General features: G+C 32.3%; 1 protein-coding gene and 1 pseudogene across 2 annotated transcripts in view; both read left to right on the top strand.

Moving 5' to 3' along the window:
• Positions 1-20,341, top strand: part of LOC145277735 (uncharacterized) — a 404,820-nt gene that overhangs the window by 26,184 nt on the left and 358,295 nt on the right. The window lies entirely within an intron of this gene.
• On the top strand, positions 5,672-5,805 carry LOC145278524 (U2 spliceosomal RNA; annotated as a pseudogene).

Genomic DNA, 20,341 nt, shown 5'->3' with positions numbered 1-20,341 from the left:
TTGTTCATGTTTTATCCCTAGCATAGGTAATTTACAGCATGTATATGAAATTGTTTTACCTTAGGGAGAAGAGAACAGGTAATATACAACATAATGTGTCTATATTACATCCCTGGCAACGCCTAGAAACCAGCTAGAACATGTATTTCAGTCAATCTTTATTATATCCTGGGCTATGCCGGGAAACCAGCTAATCTCTTTTTAGTGACTTGACCACCAAAATACCTCCCTAAGTGTGTCCTTTCTTTTGAACTTATTAGATATAGGTATCTAGAAATGTGTGTGAAATTTTGTTGAATGCATTGTTCACTATGATTTTCTTATTGTTCTACACAATATCAACTGTAGCGAAATAACACAGTAAACTTAGTGTAGTGTTAGAATAAAGAGCAAAGGAAAAAATTAGAATCATATTTTGTAATTGCAAATCTAAATTTGCTAGCATGTACCAGTATTTGCCAGGTTGTGGAAATTTGGAACTTATAACATATGTAGTGGCCTTTTCCTAGATACCTATTGCTAAAAATTATACTTTCATTTTGTTAGAAAAATCTCTCTTCAGATGCCCTGCATCATTCAAAATAAAAACAAATATTTTTATAATTGTTTCAGTATATTGCTACACAATGTGAAAGTTTTTAACGTTTGTAAAAAAAATCATGAATGTGCTTATATTGCAAAAAAGAAAATATCAGTGCACAGTATTGAAAGTGTTTGAGATTCAAAAGTCTGTAACATTTCTACTAACTTCATAAGATGTCATGTGAGAAACTGAATTGAATATCAAGACATTATCTGAAGCGTTTTTATTTTGGTGTAACATATGTGTTTACAGTGAACCTTAACTTTTAATAAACAGATTGGTATGCAATGACATAGGCTAAGAATCTTTAAAATATATATAAATTGGAAAAATGTGTGAACAAATGAAAAAAAATGATCCGCTCCACTTGATGACATCAAGCACAGTAATATTTTAGTGAAGAAAATATGAAATTGATGTTCAGTGATTAGTTTGGATGAATGAGAAAATGTAATTGTTTGATGCATAAAAATAACTCAGTTGCTGTATTTGATATTAAGCAGCAAAATATAGTGATTTGAATATTTGGGAAAACATCAAACCAGATTATGTAAAAAGAAAAAAAAAAGATGAAATTAGAAAATATATATTTTATGTTTATGAGTTCTGCCAATCAAAATTTTGTGGCAGAAATTGGGTGATTACCATGCAATTTTATTTTGGTAAAATTCTTATATTATTAGAATGTTTATTATAATTTCTAATTAGTGACTTGTTATAATCAAAATCCGCCCTAAAGAGTGTCCTTTCTTTTATTAGGTATCAGAGTAGGTATCAAGATTTCTACTTCTATACAAATGTGATATTTCAGATCTGTACATAAAAAATTTGTTGAATATATAGGTTGAGAATTGTTCTGTGTCGCTCTCTCTCACACACACACGCATTCTCACTTTTATAGATATAATAGATAGATTACTCTAGATATATTTCCATATGTCTGAATACCCTATATACAAATTTTCAAATCTGTAGATAAAAAAATTTGTTGAGTATATAGGTTGAAAATTGTTCTCTCTCTCTCACACACACATTCTCAATTTTAGAGATATAATAGATAGATTATGCTAGATATATTTCCATATGTCTGAATACCCTATATACAAATTTTCTAATCTGTAAATCAAATATTTGTTGAATATATAGGTTGAAAATTGTTCTTACTCTCTCTCTCTCTCTCTCTGGCTACCTCACACACACATTCTAACTTTTATAGATATAATAGATAGATTATGCTAGATATATTTCCATATGTGTGAATACCCTATATACAAATTTTCTAATTTGTAGATAAAAAATTTGTAGAGTGCATAGGTTGAGAATTGTTCTCTCTATCTCTCACACACACACATTCTAACTTTTAAAGATATAATAGATTATGCTAGATATATTTCGATATTTCTGAATACCCTATATATAAAAATTTGTTGAATGTATAGGTTGAGAACTGTTCTCTCTCTCTCTCTCTCTCTCGCTCACACACACACACATTCTCACTTTTATAGATATAATAGAAAGATTATCCTAGATATATTTCTATTTGTATGAATACTCTATATACAAATTTTAAAATCTGTAGATAAAGAATTTGTTGAGTATATGGGTTGAGAATTGTTCTCTCTCTCTCTCTCTCTCTCTCTCACACACACACACACATTCTCACTTTTATAGATATAATAGATTATGCTAGATATATTTCCATATGTCTGAATACCCTATATACAAATTTTCAAATCTGTAGATAAAAAATTTGTTGAGTATATAGGTTGAGAATTGTTCTCTCTCTCTCTATCACACACATTCTCACTTTTATAGATATAATAGACAGATTATGCCAGATATATTAAAATATGTCTGAATGCCCAATATACAAATTTTGAAATCTGTAGATAAAAAATTTGTTGTATACATAGGTTGACAATTGTCCTCTCTCTCACACACACACACATTCTCACTTTTATACATATAATAGATAGATTATGCTAGATATATTTCTATATGTCTGAACACCCTATATACAAATGTTCAAATCTGTGGATAAAAAATTTGTTGAATGTATAGGTTGAGAATTTTTATCTCTCTCATTTTCTCTCTCTCTCTCTCTCGCTATCTCACACACACGCATTCTCACTTTTATAGATAAAATAGATAGATTATGCTAGATATATTTCCATATGTCTGAATACCCTATATACAAAGTTTCAAATCTGTAGATAAAAAATTTGTTGAATATATAGGTTTAGAATTGTTCTCTCTCTCTCACACACACATTCTAACTTTTGTAGTTATAATAGATAGATTATGCTAGATATATTTCCATATGTCTGAATACCCTATATACAAATTTTCTAAACTGTAGGTAAAAAATTTGTTGAGTATGTAGGTTAAGAATTGTTCTCTCTCTCTCTCACACACACACACACACACACAAGTTCTCACTTTTATAGATATAATAGATAGATTATGCTAGATATATTTCTATATGTCTGCCTACCCTATATACAAATTTCCAAATCTGTGCCCAAAAATGTGTGGAATATATAGGTTGAGAATTGTTCTCTCTCTCTCTCTCTCACACATATTCTCACTTTTATAGGTTATATAGGTTGAGAATTTTTTGCTCTTTCCATCACTCACATTCACACTTTTATAGATATAATACATAGATTATGCCAGATATATTTACATATGTCTGAATACCCAATATACACATTTTCAAATCTGTAGATAAAAAATTAGTTGAATATATAGGTTGAGAATTGTTCTCTCTCTCTCTCTCTTTCTCTCTCTCTCACACACACATTCTCACTTTTATAGATATAATAGATAGATTATGCTAGATATATTTCCATACGTCTGAATACCCTATATCCAAATTTTCTAATATGTAGATAAAAAATTTGTTGAATATATAGGGTGAGAATTTTCCTTCCTCTCTTTCTCTCTCTCTCTTTCTCACACACACACAAGCTGAAAATTGTTCTCTCTCTCTCTCTGACTCTCTCTCTCTCTCTCACACACACACACATGGTCATTTTATAGATATAATAGATAGGTTATTCTAGATATATTTCTATATGTCTGAATACCCTATATACAAATTTTTAAATCTGTAGATAAAAAATTTGTTGAGTATATAGGTTGAGAATTGTTCTTTCTCTCTCTCTCACACACACATTCTCACTTTTATAGATATAATAGATTATGCTAGATATATTTCCAAATGTCTGAATACCCTATATACAAATTTTCAAATCTGTAAAGATAGAATTTGTTGAATATATAGGTTGAGAATTGTTCTCTCTCTCTCTCTTTCACACACATTCTCACTTTTATAGATATAATAGATAGATTATGCTAGATATATTTCCTTATGTCTGAATACCCTATATACAAATTATCAAATCTGTAGATACAAAATTTGTTGAGTATATAGGTTGAGAATTGTTCTCTCTCTCTCTCTCTCTCTCACTCACTTACTCACTCACTCACTCACACACACACACACACATTCTACCTTTTATAGATATAATAGATTATGCTAGATATATTTCCATATGTCTGAATACCCTGTATACAAATTTTCAGATCTGTACATAAAAATTAGTTGAATATATAGGTTGAGAATTGTTCTCTCTCTCTCTCTTCTCTCTCTCTCTTTCACACACATTCTCACTTTTCTAGATATAATAGATAGATTATGCTAGATATATTTCCATATGTCTGAATACCCTATATACAAATTTTCTAATCGGTAGATAAAAAATTTGTTGAATATATAGGGTGAGAATTGTACTTACTCTCTCTCTCTCTCTCTCTCTCTCTCTCACGCACACATTCTCACTTTTATGGATATAATAGATAGATTATGCTGGATATATTTCCATATGTCTGAATACCCTATATACAAATGGTCAAATCTGTAGATAACAAATTTATTTAATAGATAGGTTGAGAATTGTTCTCTCTCTCTCTCTCGCAACCTTACACACACAACCACACGCAAATATTCTGACTTTTATAGATATAATAGATCGATTATGCTAGATATATTTCCATATGTCTGAATACCCAATATACAAATTTTCAAATCTGTAGGTAAAAAATTTGTTGAATATATAGGTTGAGAATTGTTCTCTCTCTCTCACACACTCACATTCTCTCTTTTATAGATATAATGTATAGATTATGCTAGATATATTTCTATATGTCTGAATACCCTATATACAAAGTTTAAAATCCGTAGATAAAAATACGTTGAGTATATAGGTTGAGAATTGTTCTCTCTCTCTCTTACGCACACACACACACACACACACACACACACACATTTTCACTTTTATAGATATAATAGATAGATTATGCTAGATATATTTCCATATGTCTGAATACCCTATATACAAATTTTCAAATCTGTAGATAAAAAATGTATTGAATATATAGGTTGAGAATTGTTGTCTCTCTCTCTCTCTCTCTCTCTCTCTCTCTCTGGCTACCTCACACACACACACATTTTCACTTTTATAGATATAATAGATAGATTATGCTAGATATATTTCCATATGTCTGAATACCCTATATACAAACTTTCAAATCTGTAGATAAAAAATTTGTTGAGTATATAGGTTGAGAATTGTTCTCTCTCTCTCACACGAAACTGTGCGCTCGGCTTCTTCCCCCCCTTCCCACCCCAAATGCTTGGGAAACTGTGCACTGTTTTTGTTGGTTTTCAAGCTGCCTCTTCCCCCCCCACACACACACAGTTTAACAGTAGTAGGAGGTCAAGAGAAAGAGGGTGAGAGAGAGAGAAGAGTAAGTTGGTGAGAGAGAGAGAAAAGAGAAAGAGGGTGTTGGTTTTATATTTTTATTATCGTCTAATATTTTGAAAGCTGAATTTCTAATAAAATGTGCATCTATAGGAGATAATGCCTGGGAATGTGTTCCCCCCCCCCACAGTTTAACAGTGGTGTGACGTCAAGAGAAAGAGGGTGAGAGAGAGGGAAGAGTAAGTGGGTGAGAGAGAGAAAGAGAGAGAAAATAAAAGAAAGACGGTGTTGGTTTTGTGAAAAAAGTTGTTATTTACAATTGTTCGCATTCTTGGCCTTTTGGTCAAGATCAAAGTGTAGTATCTGTTCTTCAGATGCTGCACTTCTATTTCTTGTTCTCTTTCGGTGGAGGAGAAATCCTCCACGACTGAGACAATTTTTATTTTTGTACCTTTTCTCCACGTTAAAAAACGACCCTGGTGTCTAACTCTGTCCCGTGGGGAGGCATAGTAAATAGGTACAATTGTTCGCCATTAGTGGATGTTGACGTCACGTCACGTGACATGACTAAGCGTTTTTTTTTTTAGTATGAATAACATTTTTTGTTTTAATTATAAAGTCTACACTTAATTTTATAGAAAATGATGTATATATAATAGAAAAAAAAAATTACTGGTTTTGTTGGATTCAAGTGGATCCCCCCCCCTCCAGTTTAAGAGATAGCAGGTCACGTGGTAATATACAAAATGGCTAGCGTAAATATAAAGATCGGTTTTTTTATCGACGAATAGTTTGAAAGCTGAATTTTTTTTTATTCCTGTACATTTTTTCCTGATATTTTTCGTTAAAACTCTTGTATAAATACTATTTTTAACCAGTTAAATACGTTGGAGACATTGTCATGGAGTTTAATAATCTCTAGAACAAAGCAGAAGAGAAATTACAAAAGTATCGGTAAAACAAAGTGTTTGTTTACATTTGTTCGCCATTACTGGATGTTGACGTCACGTCACGTGACATGACTAAGCGTTTTTGGATTATGTAATATTAAGATTAAAATGACAGGTTTTTTTGGGGGCCCCCCTAGGAGAGAAATGATCAGTTCACCCACTTTTAATGGTCCGTTTGGTGTGGAATTTCGATATTTGTCATGCGGGTGATCAAGGTTCAATATGATACATAATTTGTCAACTTTGGTTGTGTCTGTCAAAAGTTTGAGCTGACGTCACGTCACGTGACACGTATTGAATAACGTTAAAATGACAGGTTTTTTGGGGGCCCCCCTAGGAGAAAAACGATCAGTTGACCCCTTTCTACTGGTCCGTTTGACGTGAAATTTCGATATTTGTCATCCGGGTGATCAAGGTGCAATATGATACCAAATTTGTCAACTCTGGTTCCGTCTTTCCAAAGTTTTAGCGTTACAAACAAACATACATACATACATACATACACACCGATTTTTGCCTTTTATATATATAGATATATATATATATATATATATATTAAGTAATGTGATTTATAATTTAAAAGTTTTAAAATTTTTAAAATTTAAAAATCAAAATTTAATTAAATTAAAAATCAGTTTCATAAGAAGGAACAACAACAAAGTCAATTATCTGTACGATCGTTTCGGAAATCCGAAAGCACGGATTTCCGAAACGATCGTACAGATAATTGACTTTGTTGTTGTTCCTTCTTATGAAACTGATTTTTAATTTAATTAAATTTTGATTTTTAAATTTTAAAAATTTTAAAACTTTTAAATTATAAATCACATTACTTAATATTGAATTAGCTCTAGGACATTTAACTATCGAGCTTATTATATATCTAAATTACAACGAGCATTTCCTGTATTTTAATTAAACTAGTAATTTCACTATTACATTAAAATACACTTAGCTCTTTAGACTATTATTCTAATCTCCTTTAAATATATATATATATATATATATATATATATAAAAGGGGATGATGATGACGAGGAGACATTATCTGATCGTCCCGTGGTTATTTTTCAACGCTATGGGGTTGAAGGCATCTCGAGACTGGTTCTCGGATTATGCCTTCACCTTGACAGCGGAAATGAAATCTCTCTAGTTAATGTTAATTTGAATTAATTAATGCAGGCGAATGATTATATATGTTTATTTGATGTTAGTTGTCATGGCATGGTATTGGAAAGAGAGAACTTCGGTTTGCTTTGTTTTTTACTGTTTAAATCTCCATTTAAAAATGTCTAGTCACAAATAGATAATTTTTATGGTTCCTTTGAGTTTTGACCCCGGTCATCCCCCTACTCAGAGGTCACCTTCCAACCCCTTCCACCCGTTGCTTTATTTTCTCCCACTTCTATTAAGGCTTCTCCCCAACCCCTAATAGGGATCTCCCTGCTTGTTTTTTGTTTTCGGTTACCCGGAAAATAGTGTATGTGTGTGTGTGTGTGTGGGGGGGGGGTCTAGTCACTTAGATTAGCACAGGGGGTTCCTTACTAACAACCCAGTAGGATGTACTTTTTATTTTTGAAATGAACTTTCTTGATTAGTTTTCCCTATCCCATGAACATTTTTACTATTAATTCAAAAACTTTTTATTTACCAATGAAATTGGACTTTTTATTATCTTACACATGCACATACACACATTAAATTGTTTTTTTATATTAAAAAAAAAAAAAAAATGCAGACACAAACATACAGATAATGCTTTACAAATTGTAAATATGTTTTTTATTTTTAACGGTGGGGATTTATTAGTTAGATTAGGATCCACAGAGTGAATGAGGTATTGTGGTAAATGTTGCCAGTCAAGAGTAAGACTCCAAATTCATCATTGTCTCATTTATTAAATAGTCACAAATACCCTGAACCCTTCCCCTCCCCAATTTCTTATAGGGCCTTGTGCCTAATTTTGTTGTAGGTGATTTTGCTTTTTGTTTAATTTTTATTATTGATTAAATTGTAATCCCCCCCCCCCAATAAAATATATAAATAAGATTAATAAGACGTTTGGAATGGTATGGAAAGTTTTAAGTAGGACAATCCCTGAAGTAAATGTGGTATTATGATAACAGAAATGATTAGAATAGACATTTTCTAGTCATGGTGACAAAGGATGACCATCGACACCTATTTTTCCACACTTTTGAATGGTCTTGTGCCTAATTCGTTGTTAATTTAATTTTTTTTTTATATTTCGATAAATAAATATTTCAAAGTGTAGTATATGTGTTCAACATACCAATGCCACCAAATGTTTTACTATTGACAAAAAAATATACAAGAAAATATCACAATACAAATTTGCATATTGCAGAATATTAATTTATTAGAAACCGTTTATAAAAATAGCATACGATTAAATAAGCACAACCTATTTTGATGTCAGTATATTAAGATAGATGGAAAATTTTTTTTGCATTTATAAGTTTACTAACAGAGATTCGGTATCTATCTGAAACCCAAACTATTACTTTTAATAATGTACAATTGTACTATGTTTCACTACACAGTTAGGAAGAGAGTGGGGGGGGGCGTTAGTGTAGTATCTATTCTGTTGATACCATTTTCCCAGAGATTACCGTTTTTTTTTTTTAATTGGGGGTAGGGGTAGAGAGATAATAATAGTTGGATACTACTGAGTTAGTTATACTATATATTTTTTCAGTGCTTGTTTACATTTGGGCCTATAAAAAAATTCTTTTCAAGAAAAATCTTTATGATGTACGTACCTATCACTGCACGAAGATGTCATATTCCAAAAATCACGTAAATCTGTCAAGTAGTTTTTTTTATTTAAGAAAATCAAATTTTATGACACATTTTATCGAAGGATTAGTGCGCCATCTTAATTACAAATGATCGGGAATGTAGGATCAATAAGGGTAGACAAATTGACTTTGAAAAAAAAAAACAAAGCAAAAAAAATCTTTCCATCTTTGAAAAATCCTTTGAAATTACAACTTTTATAGGTTTGGGGGCGCTGAAAACGAAAATAACGTTTATGAACACAATTTAACGTAAAATGAGCACTCACACGTTGACCATCCCCCGAAAAAAAATTTTGTGTTTACATTTGGGGGGTTGTGGCTTGATTATCTTAAACAAGAAAAAAAACTACTTGATCGATTTACGTGAATTTTGGAATATGATATCTTCGTGTGTGACAGGTACGTACATCATAAAGATTTTTAAAGATTTTACTTGAAAAAATTTTTTTTATAAGCCTAAATGTAGACAAGCACCATTTTTTCTACTAGTTTATAATCAAGTTAAAAACTTTGTCCATAGACAAGGATCAAAGTTAATATCTTTTGTTCATCTCTGCTTTGTTCCTGTCTATGGTGTTAAATGTCGTACTGGACTGCTTGTGAAGGTGGTTATTTGGTCTTGGGAATTCTAGACTGTGTAGTTGGTAATCTAAATACTCAACCTTGACTCCAACTTCTGAAAATTTAAAAGGTCCAGCTTTGTCTCCTAGAGTCTAAAAACTTTTCCTGAAAGCAATGAACTTGCTCTTACTCTGTCATTATACTACAGGAGCGTCATCTAGTCTGATGCTTTTGTGACATTGGTCATGGTGACTGAGTAGCAATTTTTGCTAATTTTTTTGTGGAACGTTACAATAAACTGATGAGAGGAGGTAATTTAGAAAAAGAAAATGACGGCTTCACTTTATATATTTTTATAAATAAAAAAAAATCATCTGATATGACATTCTGAAGCAGATGATATAAAAAAAGAAGCAATGTAAATGTAAAAATTAACTAAACAATTGTTTTTTTCCTTGTAATTATTTAATAATTACTTAATATTAAAAAAAACGTTAACATCTTTTTTTAGTTCTAATATTGTGAATTAGTACTTAGTGCCTTATAAAAGCTTAAAATGGACAAACAACTACAACCAACTCCATTATATTATAATGTATATGTGTTAATTATTCTAATTACTTTAGTGCAGTTTACTGCGCCATATTGGAATGCCGTGGTGTTTGAATAGACATATTTTTGTAAACAAATATTTCCATCTTGTCCCTATTTACTGGCCTCCCCATGAGATTAGAGTTATACAGTGTAGAACAATTTTTCCTCCACTGACCAAGGAAAGAATAGACAAAGTGTGATATTAGAACAAACTGTACTTTGAATTATTTGTTTGTAAAAAATATCAAAGTTACAGTTTAAATTTTGAACGAATTGGGCACAAGCCTCTCAAGTGTGAGGAAAGAGGTGGGGTACCTTTGGTCACCCTCTGTATATTCTACTTTGTCTATCCTACTCTTAGTTAAAATCATTGCAGTCACCACAATACCACATTTACTCTTGAGGGAGTATCTTGCTTAAAATATCCCCAATTTGTTCTATATATATATATATATATATATATATATATATATATATATATAGTATATTAGTGTTGGGACAATTAATCGGAATAAGAAAAATCGGAACTTTTTGGAGTATTGGCATTGTAAAAATTTGTGTCTATTTTCTGATGTCAAAACGATTCCTTAAATTGTATTTAATATGTTTTATTTTGTTTAAAACAAAATATTACACTACTAATAGTAATAATAAATAATACATATGTATTGATTTTAAACTACCAGTAAAAAAATAAACTCTAAAATTAAGATCATTTTTACGTTTAAGAAAGTATATGCACATTTAACATTTTTTATTGTAATCATGGAAAAATAACAACTTTATAGTTAAATATTTAGAGATTTATGAAGAATCGGAATCAGGAATTTAGTACGGAATCCATAACTGTATTGGAATCGAAAAACATTGGAATCATCCCATCATTTATATATATATATATATATATATATATATATATATATATATATATATTCTTTTATACCTACAGACACTAGTGTTTCATGCTTACACAACCATAAGTGTAGGAAGTGGTAATTTTTACTAGTCATGAGATTCGAACCCAGCTATAACACCACCTTTGACTACATTTACCAAGCCTTTACCTCCAGGCCACCAAACAATTGTCATGGGAATGAAGGGAATTAACAACTAATAGACACATGATTTAGGCACAAACATTGGACAATCCAGAGTGTTTGAACAAGCAAAAGTTGTGACTGTTGCATAAACACTAGTTGACTGCCTCTTAGTTTATATTTCCCGGACAGTGCCCATCCTTAAATATTCTTAAACGGGCTTGATAACTATAATTAAATAATAATCATTCTTTTATACCTACAGACACTAGTGTTTCATGCTTATGCAATCATCAATGTGACAAGTCCTGCTGATCAGGAGATTCAAACTCAGCCATGAAGCCACCTTTGACACCATTTATCGAGCCTTTACCTCTAACCTTACCACTAAACAATTGCCGTGAGAATGAAGGGAAGTAACAATTAATAAACGCACAATTTAGGCACAAACATTAGACAATCCAGAGTGTCTAAACGAATGGAAATCATGAACGTTGCATATTAGTGGCCTGGCAAGGCCACAGGGGAGACAACAAAGCAAAAAAAAAAACCCTAAGCAAAATTCATCCCAAAGCAGCAAAACTAAAGCTGGCTTGCCAGGACACTATATACATACAAATGTAGACAAATTTGGACGTATTTTATTGGTTTGAAAATATAGGTTCTTTTTTATTAATTATCATAAAATTTTAACCATAGAATAGTATTATAATCTTCAAAAAGTCTGTAAATTTTCATGTAGTTTCGTCCCATAGAACCAAAGGTATGAGCATTACAATATTAAATTTGGTTACCAGTGTGTATATATATATATATATATACATATATATATATATATATATAGCATAATCACGTTGACACAGCGGTTCTTGTCAGATCACTGAAGTTAAGCAACGTTGAACCTGGTTAGTACCAGGTGAGTGACTATTTGGGAATTCTAGGCACTGTATGTGCTCTCCGCTTATCTCGGCATTTGTTTTCAGTTATCCTGTACATACCCTACACTTGCCACTGGTATTTAACAATGTTGACTCAAGAGAGGTGTAGTTAGAGATTGCGCACCTCCTGCCACAAAAATTTCACACACAGGTACCCCTTCGTGGGTATCCATAGTCTGTCAAAGACTGAAGGAGCCCTGTTATATATATATATATATATATATATATATATATATATATATATATATATATATATATACCACCTTTTTTGGCAATTTTATAAGTTCCAAATCTCAGCAACTATTTATCAGAATTTAACAAATGAAGGCTTGTTGGAAAGGTAATGACCTGAATTGTGTTGTGGGGTATGTGACATTTGCCCTTAGGGTCGCACATTAAGGAGTCATCCATCATCCAGAGCCTATTTTTGGCACTTTTTACAGCTATAAAATGTTCCAATCATAGTCATTTGTTTTCCTAGTTTTGCATATGAATTACAAAATATCTGATATTTCCCCCGAAACCTCTGGCCTTGATGGAGGTTAGACTAAAACTTGCTGCTATGGATTCAAATGATCTGAAATAACAGCAAAGGGAGACTTGATTCCAAATATTTGTCATGTGTTATATCTCTTCTCTTTAGTTTTCATACATAAAGTAAATTTCACAATGTATAAGAAATATTTGGTACTGGAGATATAACATATGAGAAATATTTGGAATCAAGTCTCCCTTTGCTGTTATTTCAAATCATTTGAAACCATAGCAGCAAGTTTTAGTTTCCCCTTCATCAAGGTCAGAGGTTTTAGGAAAATATGTGTATGTTTAACAAAATAAAATGATAAAAAAAGTAAAAATATACATTAATTAATCAAATGTTCAAAAACAAGAAATATAATGAAAAAAGGTTTTCCTTATTCCATGGATCTCAAAAAAATTTTTTTTTTTTTCAAAGGTCATGACTAGTAAATTAAAAATATAGAATTGCTAATTTGCATAAAATCGAACACTTTAAAGTTGGAGAAGGAAATTGAAAGTAGATCCATGGATTCAAATTGAATCAAGTCATTTTTGTGCCAAAATGATTCTACTTATAATTTAACTTTCTAAGGACTTCTAGATTCTGATTATAAGTCAAAGGATGTAGTAATAGTAACATGATCAATATTACCAGATTCTTGATTTGTGATTGATTTATCAACCAATTTATTGCTTGGATTTTTCTTTTGACTTAATTTGCATCCATGGATCTATTTTATTATTATCAGTATGGCTGGAAGCGATATGAAGAGAAAAATCAGTATTATTTAGTTTTTCTAGACTATCACACATAGTTCTAGGAAGTGTGGGGCCCCAATTAAAAATTTGTTAGAAGCACTCTCTACCCTATACAAAATATACTAAAGAGTAATGTTTTGTACTTTGTACAGTATGCCAGTTCTAGTCAAAAATCATCATGATACTATCCTTCCAGGGATCAGTATATTAAAAAGCGATCGTTCTTCTATTGTAAATATGAATTTGGCATTTTAATATCACTGCCAGTGCAATAAATGGTCCAACTTTATTAATATATACGAATAACATGCTAGTAGTGTTCAGGATTGCGGAGTTGGAAAATATATGGTCTAACTCTAATTCCAAGGATTCCAAAAATATCCAACTTTACCAAAATTTTATTTTCATTATATCTAGAATTTTTTAATGTGGTAGCATAGATAATTTGCAGAACATGATACCAAATTTATTTTGGTAGCACAATTAGCCACTGGATTTTGATTCTTCAAAGTATGTTGGAAATAAGAAAAGATATTTTTTATAGTGAAACCACGGTGCACTGAGAGAAAGCTTCCCCACAGTGACATTGCAGTTTACATTGCACTATGGAGTGCTTACTGTTGATCTTGATTTTATAAAATTTTATACAATGACTTGAATTGAAGTTTATAATAAAAAAGTCAAGTATCATGGTTCACTTGTTCTGAAATATTAATTTCGAACATGCCCCTGTCTTATCAAAGAACCTATTGTTGATTTTAGATGCCACTTCTGCAGTGATAAACTACTCAAATGCACTTGTGATGTTAGGCTCTATAAGGGTGTTAACTTTAGTCCAAATCAGACGGTTCTTTCTTTAATAAGATTTCTTTTTTCAATTATCAATTTTCAATACTTATTGGAGGCTTCTGATATAAAGCCTATATAAGAACACACTGAGACACATAAAGTACATTTGTGTGTAATTTAAAAAAAGTCCATTTTGGAGTCCATAGGGAACAAATTCACATACAGACACGTGCACTGACAAAGTGTCTTTTATATTATTTGTATTATTTAGATTATTTGGACTACTCTTCTTATGGATGTTATTCTCACAACGTTTCGGCTGATGTAACTACCGACCTTTTTCAGGTGCATCTTGTTGAACTCCGTAATCTGTATGGAGTTTCAAACCAAACTCTTTAAATGATCTACAGGATTAACTTACTTTTTATTCGTTTAGTCATGATTGGGTAAAAGTCTTGAGTGATTCATAATTGTATTCTTAGTATTACTCATATCAGGGATTGAACCTTTAACCTCTAGAAGACTGTCACTTAGAACTAATTAGTACTAAGCACGTTGCATCACAGAATGGATCCTTGCTGAATTATCGAGATTATCGATCATCATCTAAAAAATTCCAAAACATATTAGCAACTTTACTTCTCATTATTTGCTACAATTAATTGTTTAAGTTGGCCTCAGTCTGCTGGAGGAAGCTTAAATACCCTGCACAGAGCACAGCTTTTAAGTTTGTAACTACTATAATTACTGATGGTAATTACATCGTTTCCCAACATGTAATTTTTATCGGAAAGGCGATATACAGTATCTCAAAAATTGTATGTTTTAGAAAAGATTGTGATATGCTGAACGTATTGATGTTAAGATCAATTTAGTATTCTGTAGAAAAAGAAAACATTTTCTAAATTAGTAGAGTAGCTAAAGTACTGGTATGTTCATAAAAAAATAAACAAAAGTTTCAGAATCTTGATACTAGACCTTGAATAACGGTGTTGCTGAAACATTTATGCACATGTATAAATATATTCATGATTAAAAAATCTGTAATAAAATATAGCTCTATTTGTTATTGAACACTATATTATAAACAGCATAGTTTCATGGAATTAACCTCTATGACCCTCACCCACCCAAAACCTACACATACACACAAACACAACACACACATATATATAAAACTTAAATTATCTTTAAATACTATTTGAAAATAGTTCATATACTATTATCTATTCTAACATTCATTTCCAGAGGTTCTTATTTTAAGTTTTGACAGTATATATATTTATTAAGCTCTTACCTTATAAAATATCGAGCTTTGAATGACTTTTGCAAGTTGTTAATAAATCTATTCAGATAGTTCCAAAAGGGGATTTATCTAATTGATCTTAAATAATATATACATATACATATACTTCAAGGTTTTTGATATAGTTTCCAGATAATAGATCTGACTTGAAACAGATCACAACATAAACATTTCCATTTAAATGCCTTAAAACTCACATGCCAACAACCAAACAGAAATTTGTACCATGAATATTTTTAAGTATCAAGTTGAACTATAAAAGCGTTTATCAAAGCAACTGGAGTTAGCCTTAAATAACCCCAAAATGTTGATATGCCGTGAAACTAAACAACAATACCAAAGCTATCTATGAATTGAATAGAATCTAGCCTGGGTATAACCATGAAATTCACTAAATGGTGTATGATTTTATATTGAGTTACTAGCATAGGTGCTTGGCATTGCCCGGGTGTTTGGAGGTGTGTGTTGAACAATATATAAAAGTGGTAGCAGGCAGGCAGGCAGGCTCAAACCTGTACCGTGAAGGAACATGAAAAAAACGTGACGTCTTTGCAGTTGCGTACATCGCAAAACCGGAAGTGGCGAAGGTCGAAGTTAAGGGTAGTCAATCGAAAAAGTGGGATGACTTATGAACATATCGGCAAAAAAAGTGACCCCTCCTTGTAGAAAATTGCCCAGTTGAGGGTGAAGGAATTGATGTTTTTGGTCAGTTTTTCAATATTTGTTGTCCGAAAGTCGTTTAAAACGACACCGGTTTCGTCACATTCTGATGTGTCTGTCAAAAGTTATTAGCAGACATACAAACACACACACAAGCACACAGATTTTTGCCCTTTATATTATAGATATACAATTCTAATTAAAGCAAAATCTGAATACATGTTTGAGAATGTTAAAAACTTTAAACAAAACTACAAATTGCAAAGTTGACCCATAATTTTATAATTATCCTATTTAGCAAAAGCAAGAAAGAAAAAGGAGAAATTAATGTGCATTTTAATTTCAAGGCTAAAGAAAGAAAATAGATGAATACACTGAATAATAGTTGTACCTATTTACTATGCCTCCCCACGGGACAGAGTTAGACACCAGGGTCGTTTTTTAACGTGGAGAAAAGGTACAAAAATAAAAATTGTCTCAGTCGTGAAGGATTTCTCCTCCACCGAAAGAGGACAAGAAATAGAAGTGCAGCATCTGAAGAACAGATACTACACTTTGATCTTGTCCTGAATAATAGTTGTAGGCAACAACTAATTATAAGTAATGCTAAAAAATAAAAATCAATATATATTAGGGTGGCCCACTTAAAAGTAGCTCATACAAATGTAGTAGAGAGGAGGAACATTCTTTTATTGTTTAAGTTATCTGTAACGTTATAAAAGATGCTGGAGGTGCTCCCCGTTGACATCTATGCATTTCTGGACATGTTTAACAACATTTGCAGATACTGCCTGTAGATCTTCTCTGGTTATTCTCCTAATAGCGTTAGTAATGTCCTTTAGTTGGTCTAGACTATGAGGAGTATTTGCATAAACTTTGTTTTAAAGTCCCCCAAAGATAAAAATCACATGATGACAAGTCCGGGGAACGTGGTGGCCATAACCCTTTGCTTATTGTTTTCTCTTCCGTAAACATGTCATGAACTCGTGTCAGTGATCTGTGAGATGTTTGGCATGTAGCGCCATCTTTTTTTTTTTTTTTTTTACACAGTGATCACCACTTATCAAGGCCCGGAAGCCACTCAGGGATAAGGGTTATTGCAAGTACATTACGTTAGTGTGGAGATTTGATGAAGTGTTTACTTAAGGGGGCGGTTCATTAGGAATTTGTTAACATTGGACTTGAAGACATCCAAGTTGTAGTCCGGTTGGAAGCAGGCAGACGGAACAGAGTTCCACAGGCGTGCAGTTCTAAGAAAGAAGCTCTGATCATGGAATCCGCGTTTTGATCTAGGCACAGATATAGATTGGGGGAAATTTTTCACAGTGGATTCAGCTAGACGGGTGTTTTTCGTGAAAGATTGGCGAGGGGGGACCAGAGATTGGAGTTCAGACGAGCACCTGCCATGGAAATAACGATAAAACAAGGATAGGCTCGCAACGTCTCTTCTGTGGGAGAGAGGTTGCAGGGTAGAGAAAAGGGCTTCCCCCACTAAGCCACGAAGTCTATTTTGTACTCTGTCAAGGCAGGATAGGCTGTTTTTAGCAGCTCCTGCCCAGATATGGCAACAGTATTCCATCCTTGGACGTACTTGGCTTTTATATAGATAGAGAATTGCATCAGTAGTGAGATATCTTCTAGAGCGGTAGAAGGATCCCACCATCTTTCCAGCGACCTTGGCAACAGACTTGATGTACAAACCCAGAAGCTTGTCAAAACACGGGGCCTCACCCAGACAAGAGCCATCCATCACAATTGATGCCAGATGGGGATCAGAGCGTTGATGATGTAAGGATAGGAGTTTGGTTTGAAAAAGAATTGCATTTTATCTTGTGGTATCATGTCAGTTGGTCATTAAGAGAAAGATTAGAGAATCGGGCTACTTTTAAATGGGCCACCGATATACTTTTAGGAAATTATGGCCATCTTTCCTTTCTATTGCTCATGGGGCAGGGGGATGATTTGATATAAAAAATTTATATTTAAGAGAAATTTAAATCCTTTCATGCATTACACATTTATCTATGCAAACATTATTGGCTATATATGTGCATACATGTTTCAGCTGTGATTTCTTTCATATGTAGACAATAATGTTTGTAGAAATAAATTTATATAAACTTTCACAAAAAACACTCGTCTAGTTGAAACCACTGTCAATAATTTCCCCCACTCTTTATCTGCGTTTAAAGCTAAATGTGGATTTTATTAACAAAGCTTCTTTCTTAGAACTGCCTGCCTGTGGAACTCTGTTTCGTTTGCCTGCTTCCAGTTGACTAAAATATAGTTGTCTTCAAGTCCAACATAAACAAGTTCTTGATTAGCCGTCCTCTAAAGTTATCCAATTTACCAAATTTCCACTTCTAACGATTACTATGCTATTGTCCAAATGACTACCGTCCTTTCATTAACTCTTATCCTCAAGAGGCCTCCATGCCTTGATAAGAGGTTACTCCTTTGTATAAAAAATAAATAAAAATAGCTCTACTTTTTATTGAGCACTATATTATGAAGACAAGAATTTTATTCGATTAGCATCTATGAAACAACAGCAACATAATATATATGTACATAATTATTTTAATATTTAAATATCACACACACACACACACACACACACACACATAATTTTTTTGTTTAAATTTCATTCAGAAAGACGTCGATTTTCATAACAGAAATTTATTGTTTGAATAAAGAATACAGTTCAAATTTTTTTTCCTTAACCCATGGTTTTTCAATAGTCTATCATTTCATTGCTCTGTCAAGTATATTGAGGTATTCTCTTTTGGGCTGGGATTGTCTTAATCCCATTTACCTCCCAAAAATATTCTGTAAGACTCGATACCACACTATTAATTAATCTGTGTTCCTATTCACCTTAGGATTCTGATATATATATATATATATATATATATATATATATATATATATATATATATATATATATATATATATATATACATTCTTTAAAGCTATGTTCCTTTCACATATGTGATGCTCCCCCACACATGGGAGCATATATATTTATAAAATATAATTATTCACAGACACATGTTCTGGAATGGACAACTCGTCCGAGTGTCCCCTCTGTGACACACTTGAAGAAAAAATGCCCAATCATGCTTTCTTTCAATGATGCGAACTTTGACTGTTCTGAGGGTATATTAGTGAAGTGACCGTTTGTATTGATCTTGAGCATTCTCTGCTGCTAGGCATATCCTAGATAATTAATAAGTGTCAGGCTGGCGTGGGATAAGGAGAGACAAATGGTGTTTGTTGCAATCCTAACTCTAGTATAAATGATGATGTGGTATTGTGGTTACTGCGATGATTCTGTTTAAAAGTAACCTAGACATTTTTAACACTTTCAAACAAGGATGACCGATAATACCCATTTCCCTCTCACTTTTTATGGCCTTGTGCCTAATTTGTTTTAAATGTAATTTGAAAAAAAAAAAAAAAATTCTTTAAATAAATAATTCAAATTTTGTGTCATCCAGAGTGCCTTTTTTTTTTTTTTATTCCTCACATAAAAGAACGACTTTGTGTCTAACTTAGCTCTTTTGAAGAGGCAAGTAGATATAGACATTTTCATTTTGTATTTTAATCCCACCTTCTCAGTAGTATCAAAATACATTTGTTCTGTTTTCAGTCTGCGGGGACTGAAGCAATTAAAGAATGTTGTTTCCAACTCAGAATGCCCCCTTTTGGGGAACAGGATGTTCCACAATAAAAGCCTAACCTAACTTTGCCCTTATGTGGAGGCCACCAAAATAGAAAATGCACTCCATTTACAAATTAGACATTCTATGCAGGCTGCGTTGTAATTTAGTTTTTTTTTTTCTTTCCAAATACATCTAGAAAAGGCTTTAGTTGTTTCTAATTAGAAAATATTCAATCATTCACCATCTCCTTGCAAACCCAGCACCGTTATCATCTCCTCCACTTGTCAACTTTTAAGTCTCTTCCTCTTCCACTCTTTGCCTATCAGTCCATAAGTGACCTCTCTCTCCCTCTCTTCACCGCCTGCCTTCCCCTCACTCTATGCCCAGAATCA

Source organism: Euprymna scolopes, chromosome 6, assembly GCF_053919585.1.
Source record: "Euprymna scolopes isolate OS-2025 chromosome 6, ASM5391958v1, whole genome shotgun sequence".
NCBI classification, from domain to species: domain Eukaryota; kingdom Metazoa; phylum Mollusca; class Cephalopoda; order Sepiida; family Sepiolidae; genus Euprymna; species Euprymna scolopes.
Note: the sequence above shows the minus strand (reverse complement) of the source record. Positions and strands in the feature narration are given on the sequence as shown.